Below are 15,993 nucleotides of genomic sequence, written 5' to 3'. Positions count from 1 at the left end.
AGCAGCACAGTGGGATCTCTGTTCCTACCAGCTGGATGGTAACCTTATCGGTCAGTTGTGTGATCCGTCTGCTATCAATGTAAGGAACCACACTGTGTTGAAGCCGCAGCCCAGTGGCTAGGTTTAAATAAAAGTCAGAGGGGCAACCCATCAGTGTGTAAGCTGCATACTAGGCACACAAAGTGAAGTGGCTCAATGATCAGATAGTGCCTGCTGTGCGTGATCTCCATGAGGTGGTTGGTGATAGTTCCGGGGGTGCAGGTATGCAAAAATGGAAATCAGACTGCTTATCCTATCATGTTTCACCATGATCAGCAGCTTTCTCAAAAGGCAGAAAGCCCCTGATCATGGTGAAACACATTAGGATAAGCTGTCTGATTTCAATTTTCACAACCTTCTAAGCGGCAAGTTGCACAAGCAAGATACGTCCATTCCCTTTGTCAGCGAATATAATACATCCAGTCCTGTTATTCCCAGAGCCACTAGAGCCCTGTGGCCTATTCTATCTACGGATACTAGTCTAGTATGTTTTAAAAATAACAGACCGCTTTCATGTTACAACAGAGGCAAGAACATCAAAGACTTCATAGTGCATTCGGACATTACTGGCTTTGAGAATAATCGAGATTTAACTAAACAGACAACGTTTCTGAGTAAACCGCTGGGATATTATAAATGCCTCGGATGCACCACATGTCACAATATGATCACTGGTCCTTCTTTCCACCATCCGTCTTCGGGCAAAACGTACAAACTCAAACATGTGTTAACATGTACTTCTAATCACATTATTAACTTTATTATATGCCCCTGTGGCCTTCTATATGTGGGCAAATTGGTGAGAATAATGATGGAACGAATGGCTTTACACAGGTCAGCCATCAGGAAAGTCATCAGAACAACCTGTCGCCAGGCATTTTGCTGAAAAAGGCCATACATTAAATCAATTGAGATATTTTTTGATTGATCATGTCCCCAAAACCCTACGGGGCGGGGACAGAGCAGGCAAACTACTACAGGTTGAAGCCCGGTGGATCTTTGAACTCAATTCTATGAGTCCACACGGGCTAAATGAGAAGTATATATATAGCTATAGATATATCACTGCCTGACCCCCCTGTACCCCGCTGCAGGCAAAACCCCCTGCATCCTGGGTTGGATGCCTGCCGGACCCCCCACACCCATGCTGTGGATGCCTCCAGATCCCCACAATGCAAGCCAGTAACCCAACTTATGAATTGGGCCCCAAGGTATTCTATATAATCACTTAACCTATCCCCACCTTTTGTTTAAAACTGAAAAGTAATTTTTTTCAAAAATATCCCCAAAATCATCATTATTACTACATTATGTAATTATTCACTATTTAAATGTGATTTTACATTTTTGTTAAAAAAATTATACTGAATCATGTTTATTTAGCATTAATTTACATAAGTTGCTAAAAAAGAAAGATTGTTAGTTAAGTGGTTAAGAAAGGGCACATGAAATCTAAACAAGCTAAATTGGAGGAGGATTAGGTTTAGGGTAAGGCTTAGGGTTAGGCACTAGGGGGAAGGTTAGGCACTAAGGGGAAGGTTAGGTTTAGGGTGCGGGGAGGTGGAGCTTAGGTTTTATGCACTGGAGGGAGGTCAGGTTTAGGCACCGAGAAGGGAGGGTTAGGGTTAAAGGTATTGGTAACGGTTAACATTAGGGTACTTACCTAATAGTGTTGGGATTCTCATTGTTGGGATGCCACAGTCAGTATTCTGACTACCAGCATCCTGACAGCCAGCCAACCCATTTAATATAGACACGAATAAAGGAAACATGTTCCTCCAGTACTTTCCAAAAGACTAGCAAAATATTTGAATACTATATGATAATAGATATACAGAGATCTTAGATGCATATATTTGAAAAAAATATATTTAGAGATTTTCACTTTAAGTCCACATGTCCAACCTTTATATCAGACCATTCAGTTCACCAAAAGAAAACTAAGGCTAAAAACAATTGTGTGATAACAAACTTCACATATCCTTGAGGAGTGCTTAATGCTTTGTACACACTTGACAAAAGATTGACTGTTTAATTTAATGGGCAATATATTTTGTGCATGTTGGCCAATGTATAAATGCAGCACAGCCATTGGCAGTTATATCTGCAAATATATCTGCTCATCGTGCTGAGTGTATGGGTGTTCAGCCAATTGCACATACACTTGTGGCAGAGGCCACCGGGGATGTTGATAATGAAGATATTGTTCGTTTACAATTAGTCAATGACTAGTAACAGCAGTTTATACTCATGATAAGAAAAAAGGCCTTTGACATGCCTGGCCATGAGACCAAAAAATCCACCTCTTTTGTTTTTAATTATTTTTGCCCAAGTCCTGTGAAAATTTTCAAGCCATCTGCACCATTTGTGTAACTAAAGTAAGTTGAGGTATTGATGTTAACCATCTAGGAACATCCTTCCTCTTACGTCATTTGCAGTGAGTTCATTTAAATAAATTGGAAAATTATCTGTAAAATGATACCAAGCAGTCCAGCAACAGCTACCAGCAGTATGGATATATCACATGCAAGCTCCTCTGCCAACACCTTCATTATCAATCTCCTTATTAATGATCAGAGGTTGTCCTGCTGCTTCAATTTGTGAAAGCTTATTGATTCCTCCCCTATCCTGGATTCCCCAGAAGATTCCTCATGTGCTAGGGCTACTGATGCTGCTAGGAATAAAGCTTCATCCCATAAGGAAACCAAGAAAACTAGTTTCCAATAACACCTGACTGTGAAACAATCCTTTGCAAGAGGAAGCAGGTATGAAAGAAGCCATTCAGGTGCAAAGCAGATCACTGAAGCCATGACGGCTTTGCTACCATTAAATATGGTTTGAAGATCCACCATCAAATTAATGCACCTGGTCTAAGGCAGAGTTTATTACCTGTGCCCCCGCTACCAAATTACTTTGTACAAGAATAGCAGTTCTTCACCTGTACCAGGTTAAAAAAATAACTAATCTTAAAATCATAAAAATTGTTCACTTATCACTGAACAATACTATGCAGCCTATGTACTCCAATAATAGAGTAACACCAACACCCTACCTTAACTTGAACAAGAGAAAACAGACTGGGTAAAATGGTGCTTAGTATACAAAGAAGTAAAACAATGCTCCCCTATTCTTCCTGGAAAACTTTTGAGTCTTCTTACTGAAGATATAATTTTAATAAATCTTATTAAGCATCAGTTATGGACCTTTACCGATTAGTTTAATATATAGTAGTAACTCCAGCCCATATTTTTTTTCTTTTGCCAATCTAAGGAGGTTTTAGAGATTATAAATACTATATTGTCTTATATATTATTATTGAAATGTTTAGAATACAAGTAGATGTATATATTATGTAGCATTGTTAGTTATTTATGTATGTATGGCCAGATAATATACCTTTTAACTAAGAATGATTTTATTGGTGCATGGTCACATGACCAAATAGTATGGTATAAATGGTCAACATGGTTTGTCACACTACACACTCTGAGGAACGATTATATATTTGAAACATGTAGGTATCTGGTGACTAAGGAAGAACACTCTCAAACTGTTTCCACTGATGTTTGGTGTACCCTTTATGTGTACTTTTACCATATTTTTGTTTATTTAACTCCAACTCAATCTTTATATCCGTGTATAGACAACAGTGAGGTTTTATTCTCCTTATGGTATGAAGTGGAACAAACCATCTAGTTTGGAGTGCCGCTGCTTTTTACTTGGTTATGTTTATCTATCTATCTATCTATCTATCTATATATATATATATATATATATATATATATATGCATCATATATATACACAAACACATATATGTTTCGTGAACTATCTTCTAGAGTTTTACTATTGTGACTCCTAAGTGGAATAAGTTTCTTTTTTAATTGCTGCATTGGCTTTATCCATACACCCTACAACAGATGATGAAAGCCTCACAAAAAGATATGTTTATGTGAACACACTTATAAAGTACGAGGTGAGTGTTCTTCTTATGTGGGGTTTGAACTACAATACTGAATATCAAAAGAACGTGTGACCATAAAAGAAACCTTTTAATGAACAAATTATTTTATATTCAGGTGATTCCAAAGGTTTCCACATTACTATGTGAAGAAGTATGTTACTTTTAATTAGGGATGTGCGCTGACCCCAAAGTTTTGGTTTTGATTTTGGATCTGTAACTCCTGTGAGGTTTTGAATCTGGATTTGCTTTTGCAAAACCACACTAGTGTGTTTTGGTTTTGGATCTGAATTTTTTATCAAAAAATTATAAAAAGAGCTAAAATCACAAAACTTGGACTTTTGTTTGTTCCTACAGTATGAATAACCTCAATAACATTAATTTCCACTTATTAGAAGTAAACTCACAAGTAATTTCAAAAGAAAACAAAACAAAAAACAGAAATTTACTACAAATCAAACATGGAATATCCTTCCTCAAAACAATTAGTCATAGTAAACAAGCAGCAAACAAAATACCCCTAAATCATGTATCTATTGTCGAAGCTGGATTATTGGCTGAGACAAGATCAGTTTAAAATTGAATCGCAGCAACACCATCTTGCGACTGGCTGCAAGAAGCCATTTTGGAATTGAGATCGCAAGACGCCATTTTGCGAATGGCCGCCTAAGCGCCATTTTAGATAAACTCACACTTTAGTACATGTGGCAATATTACTATTAGCATCATGCAATTGCATCTGTGACCATTGCCATAAGTTATGGCAATTCACCAAAAGCCCATTTCATAACTTTACGTAGTTTGGGTGCTCTGGATAAAGTGTATATTATTATAATTCCCCTAAAGGATATATTTCAGAAATGGCTGTACAGTATGTCAAAATTGGATTGCATTAGCTAAACAGAGCAAATGGCCATGTGACAACTAGTCTATGAAAACAAGCTTCATGGACATAACATCTGCTCTCACTCCAGGTGGCCCTGCTCGAATACAGCAATTGGGTTGTTTGTAGCACCTTACATTACCAGGCTTCCTGCAATAAAATACCTTCAAAGCCAAGAGTGTTATCTGAGGTTTGGGTCTTGTAGCTGTGCTAATTTGCATTTACACAAGAACCTGGGAGAACAATGGACTGTACTTTTGAGCCTGGGAAGGGTGGGGGCTGCTGAGAGAGGGGAGGCATGTGGAACTATAAGGCTCAGCATTCCACACTGTTAGGTGTTCACTTAGTTTAAGTGAGATTTAAGTGCACCATTTCTCATACACACATTAATACGCACAATTGCGCTGTTAACTAGTCACATATTAGCAATGCATAAGATCCTGTATGAAAACGCTGTTTATTAGCTTCATGCGCACGCATCTGCCCAAGTTAACTAGCATCTTTACATCACACCACGCATACTTACACATTACATATTCACATAAAAGGTTTAATAAGCTTTAAGGTATAAGATTCAAGTATGTTCATTTACTATAATTGCTATGAAATAAAGATTATTTGGTAACTAAGGTTTTATACATGATAAGTAAGCCGTGATTGGTATTGTACTGATGCGTACTCTTTTAACAGTAATCCGGTACCATCGGTGTGGAGATTGCATCATGCATTCTCAAATTATGGACCGCAGAGATTTCAAGCAACAAAATGTATATAATATGAACAACTGTTAGGATGTTGCATGAGGCAGGAAACCAGAGACCCCCAGTTGTTAGAGGTTTTATTGTGTCAATTTGAATCAACCTGTTAAATGCCTTGTAACATATGCCCTCTCCTTTAGGACCAATGGTATTAGCAACAAACTTCTCTATTGTATTGTTTATTTCTGGGTGGTATAAATATGTGTGCTGACCCTGGATTCCTAGTTCTTGTGCTGAATGCTGATTGACGAGGGGTTTCTTGCTGATGCCTAACATTTGGACCAGAAAGCGCTGCATATGTATAATTGTACTTGGGTCTGTATAATCTCTTTGCGCTAAGATTATATGAGGATCATAGCGAGTAACTGCTGTACTTTAACTTGAATAATACTTCATGCTTTGGAACCACAGATTCTAGGTCTGGAGTCTTTATTTACTGTATGACTGCGTACGCAAATTAGCGTCATCCTTAGAGGTTTATAGGTAGGATATTAGAAGGTATCAGCAGGGGTATATAGAGGTTCAAAGGCAGTATCCATAATATAGCAACATCAGACATGAAAGTCCCCTACAAAAGTTCACATGTCCCCAGCACATTCCTATTCTGAGTGCCCAATCTGTATTTTCCTCCTAAGGGTGCTGGGCCACCAATGACTGGCACTCTGTGCCCTTGTAAAGCCCCGATCAATTAGCCTTTTTGTTGAGCAGTTCCCCCAAAACCTCTCCAACCATTAAAAACAGTGCTCTGTACCTGCGAGTCAGAAACAGTGCAGGTCGGACACAGTGTAGGTTACAGTGCAGGTCAGATGCAGTGCATGTCAGATACAGTGCATGTCAGATACAGTGCAGGTCGGATACAGTACAGGTCGGATACAGTGCAGGACACAGTGTGGATTGGATACAGTGTGGGTCAGATACAGTGTGGAATACAGTGCGGGACTGATATACAGTAGTGTGGGATACAGTGCAGGTTGGATATAGTGCAGACCAAATACAGTGTGTTATACAGTGAGGATTGAATACAGTGCCGGTTGGATACAGTGCGAGTTGGTTATAGTGTGAGTCAGATACAATGCAGTTTATATTGCAGGTCAGATACAGTGCGAGTCTGATATAGTACAGGTCGGAAACAGTGTTGGTTGAATACAGTGCTGGATAGAATCAGTATGTTATACAGTGTGGGTTGGATACACCAATAGTGCACTTACTGTGAAAGCAGTGTTGGCAGTGTGGGGTGCTGGTGGGGTCCTCAATGCGAGAGTGTCAGTGGTATCCTCAAGTGCAGGGTGTCGGCAGTGTCGGCAGAGAGGGGGTTCCAGTGGTGTCTTCAGTGCAGGGGTGCTGACATTGTTGGCAGTGTGGGGATGCCCTCGGTGTGTGAGTGGAGGCAGTGTGGGTTTGCTGACTCCATACTCAATACATGGGGCAGCAGTGTGGGGGTGCTGGCAGTGTCCTTAGTGCAGGGTGGTGGCAGTGTCAGCAAAGCGGGTGTGCCAGCGGTGTGCTCAGTGCATGTGTGCAGACAGTGTCGGCAGTGCAGTGATGATGGTGATGTCCTGAGAGTGGGAGTTTTGGCAGTGTGAGGTTGCTGATGGTGTCCTCAGTACGTAGGGTTTGCAGGGTGTCTGCAGTGTCCACAGCATGTATGTACTGACAGTGTTGGCAGTGCATGGGTGCCGGTTTTCTCCTCAGGGCCCAACTCAGACCAGTGTGGTGGGGTGAACGCAGGCATCTGAGCATCTTAATGCCATTTCTGAGGTGTTCATAAATAAGACGCAGCATCATAGTACATGTCACATGGTTGTTTTACACACTGTAGCACTCAAAGTGCTTGCGGTAGTGTATGGTCGACCACTAGTTCTGCGCTCACTTCCGAATATACTCGATGATACCGATTGTTGCATACACTTCCTGGAGATGATGTGGGACAGTGGTCATCTAAATACACACCACAATCACATGCTAAGACAAAGTGGGCATGCTAATGCCTTGCCATGCGATTGCAGGATTTGCATACTTTGGCTGTGTGTGAATGCATCTAGTGAACATTTTTGAATCAAGCCCTCAGTTTGGGAGTGCTGGCAGGTGTTGGTAGGGTGGGGTCACTGACAATTCCCTCAGTTTGTGGGGCAGCAGTGCAGGGGTGCTGGCAGTGTCCTCAGTGCAGGGTGCTGGTGTTGTTGGCAGAGTGTGGGTGCCAGCGGTATCCTTTAGTGTGGGGGTCCTGGTTGTGTAGGCAGTGCATGGGTGCCAGTGGTGTCCTCAAGGCAGGATGCCAGCAGTGTCAGCAGCTGAGGTGTTGGCAACGTGGGGTGCAGACAGTGGGGGTTAGCAGTAGAGGATGCCAGCAGTGCAGGGGTGCCTGCAGTGTTGGCAGTGGGGGGTGCTGGCAGTGTCAAGCAAGGGGGATGGGCAGCATCTTCCTAACTTTCTGTGCCCATTAAATTCAATGGGCTTAATGCTGATTGGCTGAGAGCCATGACAGATGGCTCTCTCTGCCAATAAGTGTTAAGTCCATTGAATTTAATAGGATTTTCTAAAATGGCCGCTTAAGGCAAAACCTTGTGATCCAACAGTGGGATAATGAGGTTTTTGCCTCAATTAGGGATCTGGGGCAGGCAGGGAGATCTGAGCTGTGTCTTGGATCCCCCTGGATCCTGAAAACTATTGATATCTTTGACAGGATCTCTTTTTGATTTTCTAAGAAATATAGGCATCACATTAATTACTGGTGGAATAAGTATTAACTACTGGTAATAATACTAATGGCACTTGTGGACCACTCTTTCTCTAGATTGTGTGTTTTCTCAAGAAGTGGTGCTGTTGTGAGTTGGTACTGAGCTGGGGTTAGTGGGTGCAAGTTACCCCATTCCATTTGTTTTGCATTGTAGGTGCACACAGAAGTAACCCCATGCCCACACAAGTAACCAAATGCCCACTCAGACATGTGGACGCACAAATACCACATGCCTGCACACACAAGTAACTCCATATCCACACACACAAGTAACCACATGCCCATACGGGATCAGTATACTGAGATCCCGACAGGTAAGTTTTTTTTCTATTTACTAACCTAACTTCCCCCACTTATCTAGTCTGAGAATCAAGGTATAATGTGAATGGTGACAGCTCTCTCTCTCCTTATAATACAGCTAACCAGTAGAAATTGTAATTTGTGCTACAAAATACAAATTTCTTTAATAGCATTTTGATGTGGCTTGATGCATTTCTCCACCAAACAGAGGCTGTTTCCTTAGAAGCAGTCTGTATGGTTGAAGCTATATGTTCATGTATCCTTCATATTTTTTCATTGTATTGTTTTATTGTGATTTTTTGCATTCTAGTATTAATACACTACATATTGATATATAGTAGTACCTTTAGTAAAATTTGTAAAACAGTGCTTTTTACATCTTTAATTTATCCCTGCAAAGGTAGAGAGTGCAGCATTTTTGCGTTATGTTGCTGTTGAATTTTGGAGGAACAGCTTTTCTTTATGGTACTGTAGTTTCAATTTGTTAGAAGCAGATTTTGATCAATAATATGTAATTGGTCGATTTAATTTTAGTGTGATTTTTGTAAACCCCACTTCCAATGTTTTCATGCATAGTTGAGTCGTTTTGCTTTCTTTCATTAGTGCCAAATGGAATTTACCTTTTTGGCTGCAGACCATAAGCATACAGTAGCTTCTGGTGCCCCAGCAATAAAGGGCAGCTGTGGTGTGTTAGCAAAGCCCAGCTCTGAACATTGGGCATAGTATATAAAACAAAATAAATAATTATGTATAATGTGTTATAAAATGTATGTGCAGCACAAAGGCGGGAAAGCAGATCCCGTGCTGCAGTGCTGTGGTGTGTAAAGATGGGTTCTGGGCAAGCTTATATGTATTTATATTACAAATAAAATTCACTTACTTTTTCCATGGTGGTAAAAGAGGATCTGTATCCACTTCGAAGTTATGTCTTTTTGGCTGCAATTCTTCCACAAAGACCACTTCTGGACAGACTTCTCCAAACAGTAGATGGGTGTACCTGGGTCCCACTGGTTTATTCCAGTCCTGAGCGGATTGCACTGCTGGACATCTTCTGATTTTGAATTGAAGTTAGCATGATGTTACTTGGGTTACAAGATGTGCTATTTAAGTTCTTTTGAAGAAGCACAAATAAACAGGCAAAATTAAGGACTGTTTGCAGTGGTCAGCCAAGGAAACTTAGTGCATCAGATGAAAGACACATCATGCTTAATTCCCTTTGAAATAAGATGTCCAGCAGTGTCATCATCTCAGAACTGGCAGAAACCAGTGGGACCCAGATACAACCATCTACTGTATGGAGAAGTCTGGCCAGAAGTGATCTTCATGGAAGAATTGTGACCAAAAATCCATACCTTGGACGTGTAAACAAGGCCAAGTGACTCAACTATATATGAAACATAGGAACTGGGGTGCAGAAAATGGATGCAGGTGCTCTAGACTTATTATTCAACATTTTATATATTTCTATGTAACAGAAGGCAGTTTGTTTACAAAATGGCTGGAGAGTGGTACAATTACGAGTGTCTGCAGACAACAGTGAAGCATGGAGTAGGTTCTTTGCAAGTATGGGGTTACATTTCAGCAGATGAAGTTGAGTATTTGGTCAGTATTAATGGTGTCCTCATTGCTAAAAATATAGGCAGGAACTTATCCATCATGTAATATTCTCAGGGAGGTGTCTGATTGGCTCCAAATCTATTCTGCAGCATGACAACAATACTAAACATTCAGTCAATGACATTAAGAAATATCTTCAGTGTAAAGAAGAACAAAGAGTCCTTGACGTGATCATATGGCCCCCACAGAACCCTGATATCAACATCATCGAGTTTGTCTGGGAAACCTTGAAGAGACAGAAGGATTTGAGCAAGCCAACATCCACAGAAGATCTGTTCTTAGTTCTTCAAGATATTTGGAACAACCTGCCTGACAAGAACCTTTAAAAACTGTGTGCAAGTGTAACTAGAATTGATGCAATTTTTAAGGGACTTCTCTGTCCATCCAGGGTAGAGGTTGCTCTATCTAATCAGGGGTTGCTGTGTCCATCCAGGAACAGTGGCTGCTGTGTCCATCCCTGGGCTGCAGTGCCCAACCAGGGCAGGGGCTGCTGTGTCCATCCAGGGGTTTATGTGTCCATCCAGGGCAGGGGCTGATGTGTATAAACAGGGATTTCTGTGTCCATACAGTGGTAGGAGCTGATGTGTCCATCCAGGGGTGCTCTGTCGATCCATGGCAGGGGCTGCTGTGTCCATCAAGGGCATGGGTTGCTGTATCTTATTCAGAAGACAGTGTAATAAAAAATATTTTGACACTGAAAGTATAGTACAGTGTATTAGTCATAAAAAATATTGTGACACTAAGTGGTAGCACAGTGTTTTATTCCTAAAATATATTGTGACACTGTAAGTGGTAGCACAGTGTATTTATAAAAAATATTGTGACACTGCAAGTGGTATCGCAATGTATTATTCATAAAACATATTTTGACACTATATGTGGTAGCACAGTTTATTCATAAAACATATTGTGACACTGTAAGTGGTAGCGCAGTGTATTCATAAAAAAATATTTTGACATTGTGAGTGGTTATGCAATGTATTATTCATAAAAAATAGTGTGACACTAAGTGGCAGCACAGTATTTTCATAAAAAAATATTGTGACACTGTAGGTCATTACTAACGCAGTGTAATATTCAAAATTGGTTCAAATTGACATGTGTGCTGTACCCCTATTAGTTCATGTTTGTTGATATGGAGAATGATCAGTTAAGTGGAGAACAGGAACCACATACTAGTGCTGGAGCTGCTACCAGTGCCACCAGTCATGATGACACTAGTCCGTTTATGTAATCTACTAAAGCCGATGTCCAAGGGCATTCAGGGCTTAAGTCAGGGCATCTAAAACTAATGAAGCAATATTTTACATTGGTAAATAATAAAAACATCAAAGGGAAAGTTAGCTGCAGAAAGACATAAAATTGGCAATATGCCCTTCACCACACATCATGGCAAGGAAAGGCTAAGGCCTTGGCCTTTATTTATGAGTGGTGGTTCTGCCTCTTATGATGATGCAAGCACAAATGAACATGCTGACATTGACATTGAGAATTATTCAATGGAAGTGCACCAGGATGAGGAGGATATTTGTGTAGCTGACACTAATAAGTATGTTGATGATGAGTATGTTGTTGATGAGGATGTTTTTGTATAAATCAGGCACATGTGCAAGAAACAGTTGTTGCTCATAATAAAGGAAAAGCCCATTGTCATGTCTGGGCATAAGACAAAAAAATCTACATCTTATGTGTGGAATTATTTCTACCTAAATCCAGACAATTGTAAAGCCATCTGTATCCTTTGTAAAGCCAGAGTAAGTAGATGTAGGGATCTGAAACATCCAGAAACCTCATCCATTTTACATCATCTGCAAAGCATTAATCCAAAAAGTTTTTGTAAAATTCAGAAACTTTGGCTAATTATTTTACAACAAGCAGTCCAGTATCATCTTGCTCCCTTCTCTCTGCTAGATCCAAGCACATGCCATCTTCACTACCAATACTTTCATCAACAATATCATCAATCATGTAGTGATTGGTTTGTTTTGGCCCTTAGAATACCAGCTACCACTGGGCAGCTGACATTGCTGGCAATGATATCTACATGCACAAACTGGATTTACAGAGGCAAGATGTTGTCGCCATCATCATCCAATTCCTCACCCTCATCAGTGCCTACATCATCTTTATTTACACATTATTAAATCATTCCCACAGGAATCCACCATTATACCGTAGGTGCCTCTGTAATTTTTTATGTAATTGATGGTAAAGGTCTTCCTCGTAAAAATTGTAGTTCATTTTGATGAACTTAACCTTTTCCAAATTTTGAGGTAGCAGCTTCCTACGCCAATCGTTAACAACCTTCATGGCTGTGCTAAAAACTCTTTCGGAGTACACACTAGAGGGTGGGCAGCTCAAGTAAAGCAAAGCCAGTTTGTGCAAGGGCCGCCGAATTGCCTTTTTTCCTGCTATCAGTTAAACAGACTGTCTTACATGTCTATTTGGATGCTCTCATTAAAAATAGTCATCATCCATTCTTTGAATGGTGAGTTTATCAGATGGAGTCATGGTAGAGGTCTCATTAATTTAAATTCTTTTAGACTAAACCAGATGTCAAAACTTGGTTGAGTTGACTCATCTGCATCACCAGTGGGTCATTTGTGAAAGTTTAGTGTTTTCTTGGCCAATGCACTTGCTGGAGAAACTGAAGTAGGAACCATCTCTGCATCACGTGCCTCTTGAGCTGACAATTTACTTATCAACAGGTCTTTGAATCTCTTCATATCTGTGTCCACTGGGAAGAAAGACACAACATATGACTTAAACCTAGGAATGAGAACGGTCGCCAAAATGTATTAATCCGATTGGAAGGTCCTGACGACCCTTTTTTCCTGATGAAGCGAATAAAGGACTTGATCTACAAATCAAATGTACTTTGCAGAATCCCTTTGTTTTAGTTCCTCCTTCATTTTCTCAAGTTGGTTTTACAACAGTCTAATTAGGGGAATTACCTGACTCAAGTAGGCAGTATCTGAACTCACTTCACAGGTGACTACTTTGAAGGATTTCAGCACTTTGCACTACATAGAAAGTATTTTCAACTGAGCTTGAGTAAAGTACATTCCCCCTCCTTTTCCTATATCATAGTTCACTATGTAGCTTTAAATGGCTTTTTGTTGTCCCTCAATCCAATAAAGAATATAAAGGGTGGAATTCCACCTTGTAATTACCACTTACTTTAGCTGGTGGCAGGGCAAATTCAACATTTCTTGGAGGTGCTGCAATCTTCTACATGCACCTGATGAATGGCAAAAATGTACAGATTTTTTTTGGGCCACAGAGAGCATCTCCTATATGCCCTCTTTAAATTTGAAAAAAATATTTTAATCCACAAAGTTGATTTTGTGGACAAAACAAGGGACATATCTTTAACCCATGCTCTTCCTTCCTCCCTCATAAATTTGCTTCAGAATCAAAAAATTTAAATAAATTTACTATGATTCAACATTTCCTTTCCATTCCCTTCCTTCAACTCCATACATACTCCATCTCCCTCAGGCCTCTTGATTAATGAAAACATATGTTTCTTTATGTGCAATGTAGGGTGTTGAACTGCCACATGTTTGTGCTGCCCACTGCGGCTTTAAAGTGGAGATTTGTAAGAAAAACCAGCGTTCTATTAACCAGTGCTTTGTATGTAGCAGGACACCTGAAACCCAGAAAAGGAAGGCTAAGCCGCGTATCTGTCAAATGGGTGGTGCCCACCTGAACAGGCTCAACTCTTGCCTATACTGTGTATTATTTTTCTGTTTCAGTAAGAAACATATTCATGAATATGAGAAGGTTAAGAGACATAGTCTAGCTATAGATTTGTTGTAGAGGGTATATACTGTTTAATGTGTCAAGATTATATATATAAGAAAGACATGGAAAAAATTGCCAAAGAGGATCAAAGAAGATTTTGGAAATTGCATGCTTTTGTTCCATCCTTGGTTTCACCTTGCCAGTAGGCAATGACAGATGTTGGCGAAAACTGTTCAACATGGAGTCAACAAAACGGGTATAACACCAAGAGAAGGAAAATTACCACAAACTACAACATTGTTCTGTGAGGTTTAAACAATCTTGGGAACATGTTTTATGAACTTTACTGTTTAGCCACTTTCCCACCCTGGTCTGCTAAGAGATTTCTTACTTTCTGACTGTCACAAGTGAGCTTGGTTTGTGAAATGTCTTTTCAGGAGTTCTACTCTGGGCACCGATGTACAAACATTCCATATAGGTTACTGGACCTTGTATGGACACATGCATGACATTTAGAATGGTATGAGCAACAGGATGCACACGAGTTTCTAATTGCAGCATAAGACGTACTGCACAGACATTTCAAGATTTTACAGGCTTCCAGTCTGATAGAACCTGTTAAGTATGCCATGGTGTTTCCACAAAGATAAACCCATTTTAGGACATCAATTTGGATTTGCCAGGCTCATCTAGTCCAATTTTTCCACTGAGCCCAGGAAGTGGAAGTGGTGTGGTGAATGGAGAAAGTCATGTGTCTGAAACATAATGGGTATGATATCCTGGCTGTTGGTATACCACTGTTGAGAATACCGACAGTGGCATCATGACAGCCATAATCCCAACACCCATAGGAATGCATGTTAAATATTTTACCATAACTCCTAACCTAACACTAACTCTCCCTTCCCGGTGCCTAAACTTAACCCCCCCTTCCTAGTGCCTAAACTTAACCTCCCTGCACCCTAAACCTAAGATGTCCTTCCGGGTGCCTAACCCTAAACCTCCCCCTAATGCTTAAAAATATAACCCCACTACCTAACACTTACCTCCCCATACACTCCAGTTCTTACTCTTTGGGATGTCAATGGTTGGGATACTAGTGCCAGGATCCCAACCTGACAGGATTTTGGTGCTGGTATTTAGACCATCGGCACCATGCACGCCGGGATGCCGACTACATCCAATCTGGAACAACAACCTTAACAGACTGTCTTAGAAGGTTTACACAGCCAGAGCATCTAGGAAGTAGTGCCAAAATCAAATGTAGTGGTTGCCATAGTTTCCAAGAATCTTCTAAGCAGCTCATTATGAAGAAACTGCCTATTGTGTGTCTTTTCTTCAAAAACAGTTTAAACATTCAGTTAAACTAAGGCAGAAGATTACAACACACTTGGAGGTAGACATGACACCATTCATGGCCACCAGCAAAGAGAGCAGAATGAATGGTCAGTATCATCAGCCTCAAGATAGTTAAAACCATGACAATCCTTGATTGGAGTAGTTAATTACAGAAGAACCTTGTATAGTGCACATGACACAATCTTTTTCAGACAAGACAAAGACCAAGGGTTCAATTGTGAAGATTTGACTATCACTAAGGCTAGCATTGAAGATGTTTTTGATAGCGAAGGATATTTGCTTTTTTATCATAAGCAATTTCTAGAAAATGAGTAACTTTATCAGCATTTGTAAAAATGTGAATAAAAAATAGATCTAATCAAGAATTCTTCAATGAAACATAGACCTGATTGAGATTTTTTGACAAAGCTGATAGAAGACAGGAGTAATGCTGGGGTTGCACCAGCCCATTTTGATTCTTGAATGGGTGGAAGAACTATTAATGTGGCAGCACACAAAATTGAATTTTGGGATTATTAAAGTATTTGTACTAACCATCTCTCAATATGCTTCTGGGATTATGTATGGGAAGGCTGGGAGGGAAGGGGAGGGGGG

General features: G+C 40.2%; 1 pseudogene; it reads left to right on the top strand.

The window, feature by feature from the left end:
• The first annotated feature begins 13,884 nt into the window (after positions 1–13,884).
• On the top strand, positions 13,885–15,714 carry LOC148481206 (ubiquitin carboxyl-terminal hydrolase 22-A-like; annotated as a pseudogene).
• Positions 15,715–15,993: the final 279 nt, after the last annotated feature.

The sequence above is a fragment of the Taudactylus pleione genome, unplaced genomic scaffold (genome assembly GCF_031769625.1).
Source record: "Taudactylus pleione unplaced genomic scaffold, aTauple2 ptg000592l, whole genome shotgun sequence".
Classification (NCBI taxonomy): domain Eukaryota; kingdom Metazoa; phylum Chordata; class Amphibia; order Anura; family Myobatrachidae; genus Taudactylus; species Taudactylus pleione.
The sequence above is the reverse complement of the archived record's forward strand: the minus strand, read 5'-3'. Positions and strand labels throughout refer to the sequence as shown.